Source organism: Chiloscyllium punctatum, chromosome 8, assembly GCF_047496795.1.
Source record: "Chiloscyllium punctatum isolate Juve2018m chromosome 8, sChiPun1.3, whole genome shotgun sequence".
Classification (NCBI taxonomy): Eukaryota; Metazoa; Chordata; class Chondrichthyes; order Orectolobiformes; family Hemiscylliidae; genus Chiloscyllium; species Chiloscyllium punctatum.
In genome coordinates, this window is record NC_092746.1 from 24,124,419 (window position 1) to 24,136,453 (window position 12,035).

The following is a 12,035-nucleotide window of genomic DNA, read 5'->3' on the forward strand; positions in this document are numbered from 1 at the left end:
AACTTCTGTGTTTGTGTTTACTTCCCCAAGTACTGAGTGATGTCAGAGCCGCACATGCACGGACTAGTGAAGAGTAGTCTATTCGGAGGTTGAGTCACTCCCTTCTGACCTCCTGTCCACCATCTACAATGTATGAGTCGGAATTGTGATAGACCTCTCCACATGCCTGGATGTGTGCAGCTCCAACAGTCAAGGTGCTTGACCCCATTGGGGACAAAGCAGCCTATTTGTTCAGCACTCCATCTACCAGACCAAACATCCACTCCTTCTACCACCAACATACAGTAAAGGCAGGATGAACTACTTACACAGGCTGTAGTAACTTACCAAGGCTCTTTCAACAACATCTTTCATATCTACATCCTCTGCTATCTCAAAGGACAAGGGCATCAGATGTCTGGGAACAGCTTTAATGAGCCACATTTAATTTTGGCTGGCTAAGATTTGCGACTGCTACCTGACCAATCAAAACTAACCATGATTTTACTAATAAGATCCAGCAGGAAACTTAATGTTAAAGGTGACAATACTCTGTGATCAGCACAATGGGCATTCTGGAGAGGCAAGTCAGTCAATCCAATGAAAAGCACATGTTCAGCCACAGGAAGGCACTGGTAGTTATGCCTTGTATATGGTCAACTTTTGCAGTCACTCATTTCAATAAGAAGGAACACATAAGGATTGAGAACCGTGAGGGGTTAGAACTGATCAGAGAAGGAAGTGGGCAGTGCTCTAAAGTAAATAGACAATATGTATTTAACTAACAAACATCCATCTCACTCAGAAGAAATATTCAACATACCCCAATGGACATATAAGTATAGCTGTCACAGTCAAGAAGAACAAAGAGAAGACAAAAGCTATCGTTTGATCAACCAACTGATTACATTCAAACACAGGCTAATTACCTGCAGTGTGATTGTAAGTAAAGGGAACTTTCAGCCAAATGTTATAAAATGCTCATTTTATGTCTGAATATTAACATTTGAACAATATGTTCAATTCAACTGTCTAGAGTCTTATTCAATTTTATAATCCTAGTGCAAATTAACTTATAAACTGATATATAACTTATGATGATATAAACTGCAAACTATTAATCTTTAAAATCTCATCAGCTAATTTAAAAGCCTTGGACTTTGGGACTGAGAGTTAAGTGTGAGTTAGGGTGCTTTACATCTTTTTCTTTGTTCACAGGCTGTGGGTGTCATTGGCGATGCAGGCATTTATCGCCCACCTTTAACTGTATTCGAAAAGGTGATGTTGAGCTGCCTTCTGGAACTGCAGTAGTCAGTGTGCTGCAGATGCACTCTCAGTTTTTTCTTGGGTTTTCAGAATACTGACCCAGTGACACTGAGGGAATGGTGAGTGGTGATGGTGATGGAGGGCATCTTCTTGGTGGTGGTTTCCCCATGTATCTGCTGCCCTTGTCCTTTTAGGCCAGACTAGTTAAGGACAGCAGATTTCCTTCCCTCAATGACATTAGTGAACGAGATGGGTCTTTATAATTATTAGCAATAATTACACGATCATCATGAGATTAGCCATTTTTAAAATGTATAATTTAATACTATGCATATTTTAATGTATATTTTAAAATTGTATTTTACATATTGAATTAAGATTTTGCTGTCCTGCACTGATAGAAATCACACTCTTGTTGCCAGAAACTTACTCTGGGTCTCTGAATGCTAGTCCAGTGACAACGCCATTATCTCCCCTGGACACTAAAGTCATCTAACCCAAAAGTAGCCAAACTGACAGACACACGGATAGTTTATTGGATGGCATTCTGACAAGACAAACTGCTTAAAAAGGAAAGGTCATCTTCCAAGGTTGAAGTGACAATCCAAGCAATTCACTCTCAAAAGGATGTGAAAAGAGAGAATTCTCAACTACAGGCAATGCTGGAACAAATACTTCAAACCAAAACTCATTCTGCAAATCACAGGATTGAAATACCTCCCCTCAGCCATTGATATCAAAGAATCACAAACTCCGACAATGAACCCACTGGCTAATTTGTAAAAATAATTGATCCCCCATTTGGACACACAGCCAGTTCTGTCACATTAAGGCAATCACCCCACACACAAATCCTGTGCTTGAAGCTAATCCACATTTTGCATTTTCATTTTTTCTCAGGTATAACAGGTAGTATATTTGCTCATTCTTTGACTGAAGAAAATCCTGTTGATTGGCTCCTTGTTGCTAACAGCAAATGTAGTTAACTACAGTGCCAATTGATGAAAGGTATTGCTTCATTCAAAAAAGAACCGGAACCTCTATGGTGGCTAATCGAGGAGGTTGGACAGAGGGGAGATACTTCACTCCTATTCTTCTGGGCATAGTGGAAGAACTAGACATGGATTTACCATACAACATCAACTGCAAGTTCCTCTCCAAATCACACATCATCTTGACTTGGAACTATATCGCTGTTCCTTTATTGTCATTGGGTAACAATAGGAATTCGCTTTCTAACAGCACTGCTGGTGTACCTACATTACATGGATTGCAGCAGTCAAGAAGGTAGTGTATTACCACCTTAAGGACAATGAGGGATGAGCAATGAATGCTGGCCTCACCAGTAACACTCACTTCCAATGAAAGAGTATAAGTGTAAGTGTTGTGATGATGCTGCTCCTTTAACAAGGGTGTGCTGTCCTTGGCTGTTTTTTTCAGAGAGGGCATTAAAGACACAGAGTGTGTAAAGTCAGGGGTTGAAGGGTTTTAGGGCCAGTTTGGTTATAGCTAACAGATACTGCCTCAGGTGAAAGGCATTTAAGTTTTAAAATAAACAGTTGTACAATGAAAGGGGTGTGGCCAGTTCTCCCAGCTCAGCTTTCCTCTGGTTTGGTTTGATTTTGAGCAGTAGTGTTGTAGTAAAAGTTGCTGGACCCAAAGAAGGAGGACCAAGCTGATCCTCCTCTCTCTCTGACTTCTTTCCTGTAAGACCCTGAGTTTAATTGTACTTTTTGTGCCAAGGGGTGTTTATGGCTATTAGAGTCATAGAGTCATAGAGATGCACAGCATGAAAACAGACCCTTCGGTGTATTATTGCAAGTATTTGGAATGGCATCATTAAGTTGGGATGACCCGTTAGGTTTTTGGATAGGTTAAGTTATTTGGCATTCTGTTCTCTTCTGTTTGCGTTTCATTCCGTAATCTTGTAAACAAACTCTGTTTTGTGTAAAACTAAGTGGTTTGACCAGCTGTATTTCTCCTGGAATATCCAGTGTACACCTGCTTAAAACAACTGGTAAAGTTGGGGTCTGGGCTGCTTTCTTGAAATGGCTTGGTCCATAACAGTGTTTTGAGATTTCCAGTAGCTATGCAATTCAATCTATCTTTCTTTCCCTCAAGTCAAAGGCATCTCAGCTGCAATTTATTAAATATCCTTTGAAATAATCCGACAACTAAGCAAAATAAAGCTCTAGAACTTGATTTGGTGATTGGCATACAAAGACAAAACCTAGAAGAGGGCTTGCCATCTTTCTATAGCTCACTGTCTTAGGAGGGAAGAATAAAGGTGTTGTCTGCACAAAACGGTAAATTTCAATCTCAATTTCAATCTGTCCATTAATAACATCATCACTCATGCTCAGAGACATCAGCATCCATGGAGAACACATCTCCATGCATCATTCATACTGCACAGGAAGTGACCAGTAGTGAAGCACACATTACAACATTGAAGATGGACTTAATACTGGCAGAAAGTACAGGGGTCTCATTCAGCTCAGGACTGATTGCATTGCCGAATGACACCAGCAGTCTCAGTTTATGACCCACTCCAGCTGAAGTCACCACGAAAGCCCCTCAATCTCAACCCTCGCCTGAGGCACGGTGACCTTCAGGTTAAAGTCACCACCCAGTGTTCACCTTTAGTTTACAAAGAACTCTCAACTCACTTTAACATTCAAACACAAATAACCCAGTTTGTGTGCAATGATGACCGACAATTTCAGGATATATTTCTTAGGTTTACTGATGATTTAAATTCATAGCCACGTTCAATTTTGCAGGTCTTGTTAAGTCTTCATGGTGCTGCTTTGGTGAGAAGAAAATGTTTTCATTCCTTGCTTCCATGACGGAAGGAGGAGCATATTATATTGTTGAGTTAAGCGATTTAATTTATGCCTCTTGCTGGTTATTCATCAAACAGCATTGACACTCATTTTGGAGGCATCTGAAACAAGGGCCTACCCCTCCTCAGGCCTAAAAGCAAAGGCATCCTTGGGGGAAAACAGAAGATTGAACCAATTTACTTTAAAGAGGAAACCAAAGCTGGGTACGGTTTGTGACAGAACAGTTGTTGTGGACTGACAGGATCCTTCAGGGGGTGGAAATATCTCATGAATTTTCAAGCTATACTTCTCCTGCCTGAAGTGTTATTACTGTTGCCAGCTGCTCAGAATCTGAAGGCAGGTTTATGAGTTTGAAGATTTATGTTCAGTAATAAAACTCTTGAAAAAAGTTAATCACTATTGTTAAGTGGTGGAAATCTTAGCAGTCACGGCAGCTTTCGACAAAAGCATGTGGTTATCTCAAAGTGATGATTTCCTGATGGCTGAAAAGATGAATGAAGGCACTAATCCGTTGCCTGGACTGGTGTGGGCATGATGCTATAAAGAGCACACACCTTTTTACTGAGCTACATAAACAGCAGCTGTGAGATGGAAGATGTTAGCTATCAGCATACAATACGATTCTCCGAGTCAAACACTAGCCTGTCTCAAAAGGTTTCAGAGGTCACGTCCAAGTCTAGAGATTTAGAATGAGCTCCTATTCAAAAGATTAAAGCTCATCCCAATTCCCCTTCCCCTCTACTGCAGTCCCTAATCGATTGCTGAATGATCCATGAATTTCATATCTGCTTTTGAGTCACAAATTAATTTAATCTTTTGTTCACTTTTTGTGTTGAGAACTTCATAATATTAGTTTTAAGTTTACTTTTCACTAGCTTGAGCCTATGGACAATTGCTCCATTCTCTCAACCTTTAAGTTCTGAATTAACTTTTTTTCATATTGTATACTGTCGTATCCGTGCCGGTAAAATTTATCTCTAGATGTGAGCTTGTGAGGATGACACATCCCCCTCATTTTTCCACAAAACTCAAACCTCTAAGAAAACAGTCTCTTAGACCCTTTACAAACTTGATGGGTCTCTCCTATGTCTTGGGGTGATCAGTACTGGACACGGTTCTGAAGGTGTGGGCCAATCAGACCCTAAGATTTCAGGGAAGGATTAACAGGCAAGGTCACTGCTTAGCTGAAAGACGACGCCTGAGGGGTGACAAAATAAAGATTCATAAAATTAGGACAGGTTTTGATGGAGTAAATATAAAGAGAATATATTTCTCATATTATTATTATTAATAATCTTTAAGATGGTCAGCAAGAAATCCAAAAGAAACCTCATTAGCCAAAGAGTGATGAGAATGTGAAACTTTGAAGCAGATAGTGCGGTTGCATTTAAAGTGAGGTTCGACAAGCATCTGAAGGAGAAGGGAATAGATTCTATAATATCCGACTGGCAGATTCTGAGCAGCTGGCAACAGTAATAACACTTCAGGCAGGAGAAGTGTAGCTTGGAAAATTCATGAGATATTTCCACCCCCTGAAGGATCCTGTCAGTCCACAACAACTGTTCTGTCACAAACCGTACCCAGCTTTGGTTTCCTCTTTGAAGTAAATTGGTTCAATCTTCTATTTTCCCCCAAGTGGGGTGGCACGGTGGCTCAGTGATTAGCACTGCTGGTTTACAGCATCAGGGACCTGGGTTTGATCCCAGCCTCGGGCGACTGTCTGAGTGTAGTTTACACATTCTACCAGTGTCTGCATGGGTTTCCTCCAGGTGTTCCAGTTTCCTCCCACAGTCCAAAGATATACAGTTTAGGTGAATTGGCCATGCTAAATTGCCCGTAGTGTTCTGGGATTTATAGGTTAGGCACATTACGCAGGGGAAATGTAGAGTAATGGGGATGGGTCTGGGTGGGTTACTCTTTGGAAGGTCATTGTGGACTTGATGGGCCTGTTTCCACACTGTAGGGATTCTATATGTTTAAATGAGAAAAGATGGATAACAAACACAAGCAAAGACTGGTTGCACCAAGTAGCCTGTTCTCTTCTGAAAATTTTATGTAATCTTATCCTTTGCAGTATGATTTAATTGTGAATTCTGACCTTGTGCTCTACACCTTTTGCCAATTCAGTTAAGGTTCTAACAGCTTTAATGTGATGAGATTGTTTAAAAAACACATTTACATATACACAGGTACTTTGCATCATCACAAAAGCAGTAAACCGATGTATAATTGTGGGACAGAAAGTGAAACAAAGATATTGCAGTTTGATTTCATTTCCAACTAACCACTTGGTTCCCCGGATTAACCCATTGCCTCACTCTCACGCAGTGATCAATGAAATCAGACCTTAGTAATTTCTAATTTGTTATTGTTTCACACTTGCAAATATAATCAAAGCAAATCACTTTCTTTATGTATTACAGTGTTTTGGACAGTAGAAACACAAATAATCATGTGACAAGCAGGATGTTTCTGATTAATTTATCATTCAATGATTGGGCAAGTTACAAACTGAGTTTGTATAAGATGCTTAATATTGCTTGAAACACCTCAGAGAAGGAACAAAGGTAACATGGCTAAATCCACGTACTGGAACTGGTAGATCCAACGTTCAACCAAAATTGAGCTTCATGCCTCATGTAAATTAGACTGGTGTATTTCAGATGGCTGTTGAATTGTCCCCAATAGCAATCCTGGGAAGCAATTATAGATGCCAGGCCAAATATTCCCAAAATGGGCTTTATTCATAAAATATTTAGAAGTACATTCAAAAATGTTTCCAATTGGATATTATGGAACCTGCCATAATATTCAACTTTTCTCCCTGAGCACATTTCACTTTAAGGTCCCTCGAGATAGTTGTGATACGTGTCATTTTTACGATACATAAGCAAACAGCCTGTGGGATTCTATAATTGTCAACCAACTGATCCATTATGGGAGAAAGATCCTAGTGAGTGACCATTCCCCTCTGTGCCTTTGCAGTGGCTGTTCCAATTTTTAACGTATCCCTCAGCACACAATCCTAGACCTTGGAATATGCCAGTGTGCAACACTCAGTAGTGGACAACACCCTGCACTGAAAACCACCAGATTTCAAGCAAACTGAGGATGTCTTTCACTGAGTTGATGGTCTTCCACACTTGGTTAATGTTTGCCCTAGTGTACATCTCTGGGAACATCCTGTCGGGAACAAATTCCTGTATCACAGAACAGCTCAGAATGAGCCTCAGTAAACACCACTGCATCTCTCTCCAGACCGTCTTAGCAAAGTCGCTTTCCAGCAGGATATGTGTAACAGTCTCTTCACCGCTGGGGCTATCTCAAGATAGCTGGGGATATCTCAACTGCAATTCTGGTCTCCATCCTATTGGAAAGATGTTGTGAAACTTGGAAGGGTTCAGAAAAGATTTACAAGGATGTTGCCAGGGTTGGAGAATTTGAGCTATAGGGAGAGGTTGAATAGGCTAGGGCTGTTTTCCCTGGAGCATCAGAGGCTGAGGGGTGACCTTATAGAGGTTTATAAAATCATGATAGGAAAAATAGACCAAGTCATTTCCCTGAGTCGGGGGAATCCAGAGCTAGAGGGCATAGGTTTAAGGTGAGAGGGGAAAGATGTAAAAGAAACCTAAGTAGCAACTTCTTCACTCTGAGATTGGTACATGTATGGAATAGAGCTGAAAATGTGTTGCTGGAAAAGCGCAGCAGGTCAGGCAGCATCAAAGGAGCAGGATAATCGACGTTTCGGGCATCAGCCCTTTTTCAGGAATGTATGTCCACATGTATGGAATAAACTGCCAGAGGAAGTGGTGGAGGCTGGTACAATTGCAACATTTAAGAGACATTTGGATGGGTATATGAATAGGAAGGGTTTGGAGGGATATGGGCAGGGTGCTGGCAGGTGGGACTAGATTGGGTTGGGATATCTGGTCGGCATGGACGGGTTGGACCGAAGGGTCTGTTTCCATGCTGTACACCTCTATAACTCTGTAACTTTAAGAACAGGGTATGATGCTCGACTCATCGACTGCCAGTTGTGACATGCTACAGTGAGAAACCATAATGACCTCCTCAGGAGACAGCCATGAGCTGCAACCGACAGGGTACCCTTCGTTGTCCAGTACTTCCCAGGAGCCGAAAAACTACGCCATGTTCTTCGCGGCCTGCAACACATTATCGATGAGGATGAGCATGCCTCCATCTTCCCCATGCCTCCACTTATTGCCTTTAAACCACCACCAAACCTCAAACAGATCATTGTTCGTAGCATACTGCCAGGCCTTCAGGACAACACCATACAACCTTGATCGTGGAAGACGTGTCAGAATCTCGACACGGATACCACCATTACACGTGGGGACGCCTCCCACCACGTACGTGGCAGGTACTCATGTGACTCAGCCAACGGTGTCTATCTCATACGCTGCAGGCAAGGATGCCCTGAAGCATGGTACGTCGGTGAAACCGAGCAGAGGCTACGGCAACGGATGAATGGGCACCGCACAACAATCAACAGACAGGAGTGTTCCCTCCCAGTCGGAGAACACTTCAGCAGTCCGGGTCATTTGACCTCAGATGTTAGGGTGACTGTCCTCCAAGGTGGACTTCGGGAAAAGCAACAATGCAAAGAGGCAGAGCAGAGGCTGATAGCTAAGCTTGGTACCCATAGGAAGGGCCTCAACCAGGACCTTGGGCTCATGTCACACTACAGGCGACCCCATTGCACTACACACACACTCACACTCACTCACACACACACACACAAACACACACATACTCACACTCACACACACAAACACACACACATACACACACAATCAAACACAAACACACACACACACATACACATGCACAAACACTCACACACACAAACACACACACACACCCTCCTACAGAGCCATACACTCACACAGCCCCCTCTCATACGCTCACATATACACTCCCACATTCACACATGCACCCTCTCACAGACTTTACACTCACACTCATACACACACTCCCCCACAGATATCTCATACCCCCAGTGCGCACGCGCATGCGCACACACACACACATATACATATAAGTTTATGGGGTGAATTTGTAATTGCAGAATTACATTTCATTTTGCTCAAAAACTACATGAATCCATGTAATTTTCTGTAAATCCCTTCTTTTAGAATAGATTCAGTCTGAACATTGGAGCACAGACAGCCTCACACAGGACACCTTAAACCTTCAATGCATTTTCTGGGCCAGCATTGCACTTATTGTTCACTTGAGAATGTAACTTCAAGAAAGTTCTGGGGTTTACATATGAAAGAACTGAAACCAACATGGTCATTCGAAAAGATCAAAGACTTAACAAACAATCCAGGTCTTTTTCAAACTTTTGCTCTCAATTCTGTATCCTACAATCTTATACTCCACAACCACCTGACGAAGGAGCAGTGCTAAAGCTTTCTAATAAATGTGTTGGACTAAAACTTGGTGTTGTGTGATTTTTATCTTTCAAATGTGGAAGTGGGCAAGTACAAGTGAGACAGGAGGTCTCAACATTCATACGATAATAAGCCTGATAGTCACTTGTGCTCACGAAAACCCATCAGCTAAAGTGAGGTGAGAGCGAGCATCAAGGGGGAGCACGGTTTGTGATCAGGTGAGAGCATGAGTTCAGGCAAACTGGTTAGGTTTCTACACAGAAACATGTCATATAGGGATTTAACTCACCTAAATAGTCATTCTTTTAGAATTCAGCACATCACCAAAACAGGGAATCAATGGAATGTCAGGTTAATTAATCTACCTGCTGCTTGCTGCTGGCTCTGTAAAGTCCATATCGGTCACACACCTGAACAAAGGCATTCCTATCAGGGGGGCAGCAGGGTGGTTCAGTGGTTAGCACTGCTGCCTCACAGTGCCAGGGTCCCAGGTTCATTTCCCACCTCGGGCAACTGTCTGTGTGTGGAGTTTGCACATTCTCCCCGTGTCTGCGTGGGTTTTCTCCGGGTGCTCCGGTCTCCCCCCACAGTCCAAAGATGTGCAGATCAGGTAAATTGGCCATGCTAAATTGTCAGGGGGGAATGGGTCTGGGTGGGTTACTCTTCAGAGGGTCAGTGTGGACTTGTTGGGCCAAAGGGCCTGTTTTCACACAGTAGGGAATCTAATCTAATCTAAAATATTTCACTGACAGGAGGGAGAATTGGACTAGGCTATGGGATAGTCAATCACCACCTCTGTGCAGTCATAGGAACACTCAGCTCTGCCCAGAAGGTTCTGCAGTTTTTTTATACCCAATGATTTGTTGGTTCCTGGAGGCACTATACTGAAGCATTGTATGCAGAGGAATCTCAAAGCCCTGTTCATTACCAATGAATTTTGAAAAGTGGTCCTTTTCCAGGCATTGGGCTCCAGGCCAATGTGATGAGCTCAGGGTGGGAAGTGGGGGTGGGGGGACAATGGATCATGCAAGGCTTCCATGCATCCCCCCAAAGTATCATGGCTTCTGGGCTACAATTGTTGCTAGCCATCCCTTGGAGATATTGTCCTTCGGTAACACAGCCGGGCAGCTGTGGACATTGTACATTACAAAATGATGAACTGTTCATTAGGGTTAAGGAGCCCTCTCTCTGTCCAGAACGAATTACAGGTTCCAGCTTGGCCCAGAGCTAGGCTGCATCCTATTGGCCTGACTCTAACTCTGCCAGTCAGCATTTCTGTATCATACCTTGACAACTAGAACTGAATAGGTCGCCATGTTCCTCACCCAGAACTGAAAATCACAATCTCTCTACTCTATTCGTGATCAGGCCCAATCCCAGCTGCCACTTTGAGGTTTTTTCTAATAATATATTTTTATTAAGAAAAAATAGATTTTTAAATATTACAACAAATACAAAAAAATGCAATTCAAAACAGTACAAAAATAGTACAAAACTAAACTCAAATAATAAAAAAATTCCCCAACCCACCCTCCTATACGAATGTATAAACATATATAGAGAAGTATAAAATTAAAAAAAACCTAAACTAGCTATTTAACTAACTAAATAAATACATAACAACAAACAAATAAATAGTAATAACTCAGCCCAGCCAAACAAAACACTCATACATTCACAGTTCCTCCTCCCTGGATAGTGGACTCATGAAACACAATCATTACGGCTATATAAACACCCTTGTTAGTGTGGAAGATAAATCTGTGTCCATGTATTTCAAAAAGGGTTGCCATGTCTTGTAAAAATTCTCAGTTTTGTGGTGTACCATATTTGTGAGAAAATCCAGGGGAATATGCTCCATAACAATCTTCCCCCAACCCAACAGGCCTGGGGGGGTTTTCTGATATCCAACCGAGCAAGATATTCTTCCTTGCACAGAATGTAAGAATATTGAAATTTTTTTCCTTACGTGAGTCTGAAGGAAATACAATGGGTAGGCCCAAAAGGAGTGAAATAGGGTCCTTCTCCACCCCTACACCTAAAATCCTCTCCATTGCACCCACCACAGCACTCCAATATGTTTGAAGCCTGTCACAAGACCAAAGACAATGGGTAAGAGTATCCGTACAGACCTTGCACTTGGGACATGCTGAAGATACCCCTGGTTTAAATTTTGACAAACGGTCTGGGGCTAAGTGGACCCTGTGGAGAATCTTCAACTGTAAAGCATGGGTCCTATTGCAAATTGATATCTTTCTTCCATTCTCCCAAATATCCTCCCATGCCTCTGAAGAAACTTCAACACCTAGCTCTCTTTCCCACATCTTGCAGAATCGATCAGACTCATCTGAGGTGGCACCCCCCAATTGGTGATATAGAGTACTGACAGAGAGTGTGCTCTTAGCCCTAAGAACCCCTCTTTCTATGTCAAATTTGAAGGGATCAGTCAAAAGTGTGGTCCTTTTTTGAATAAAATCCCTAACTTGAAAAAAATGAAAGAGGTCTCTATTAGGTAACTTGTACT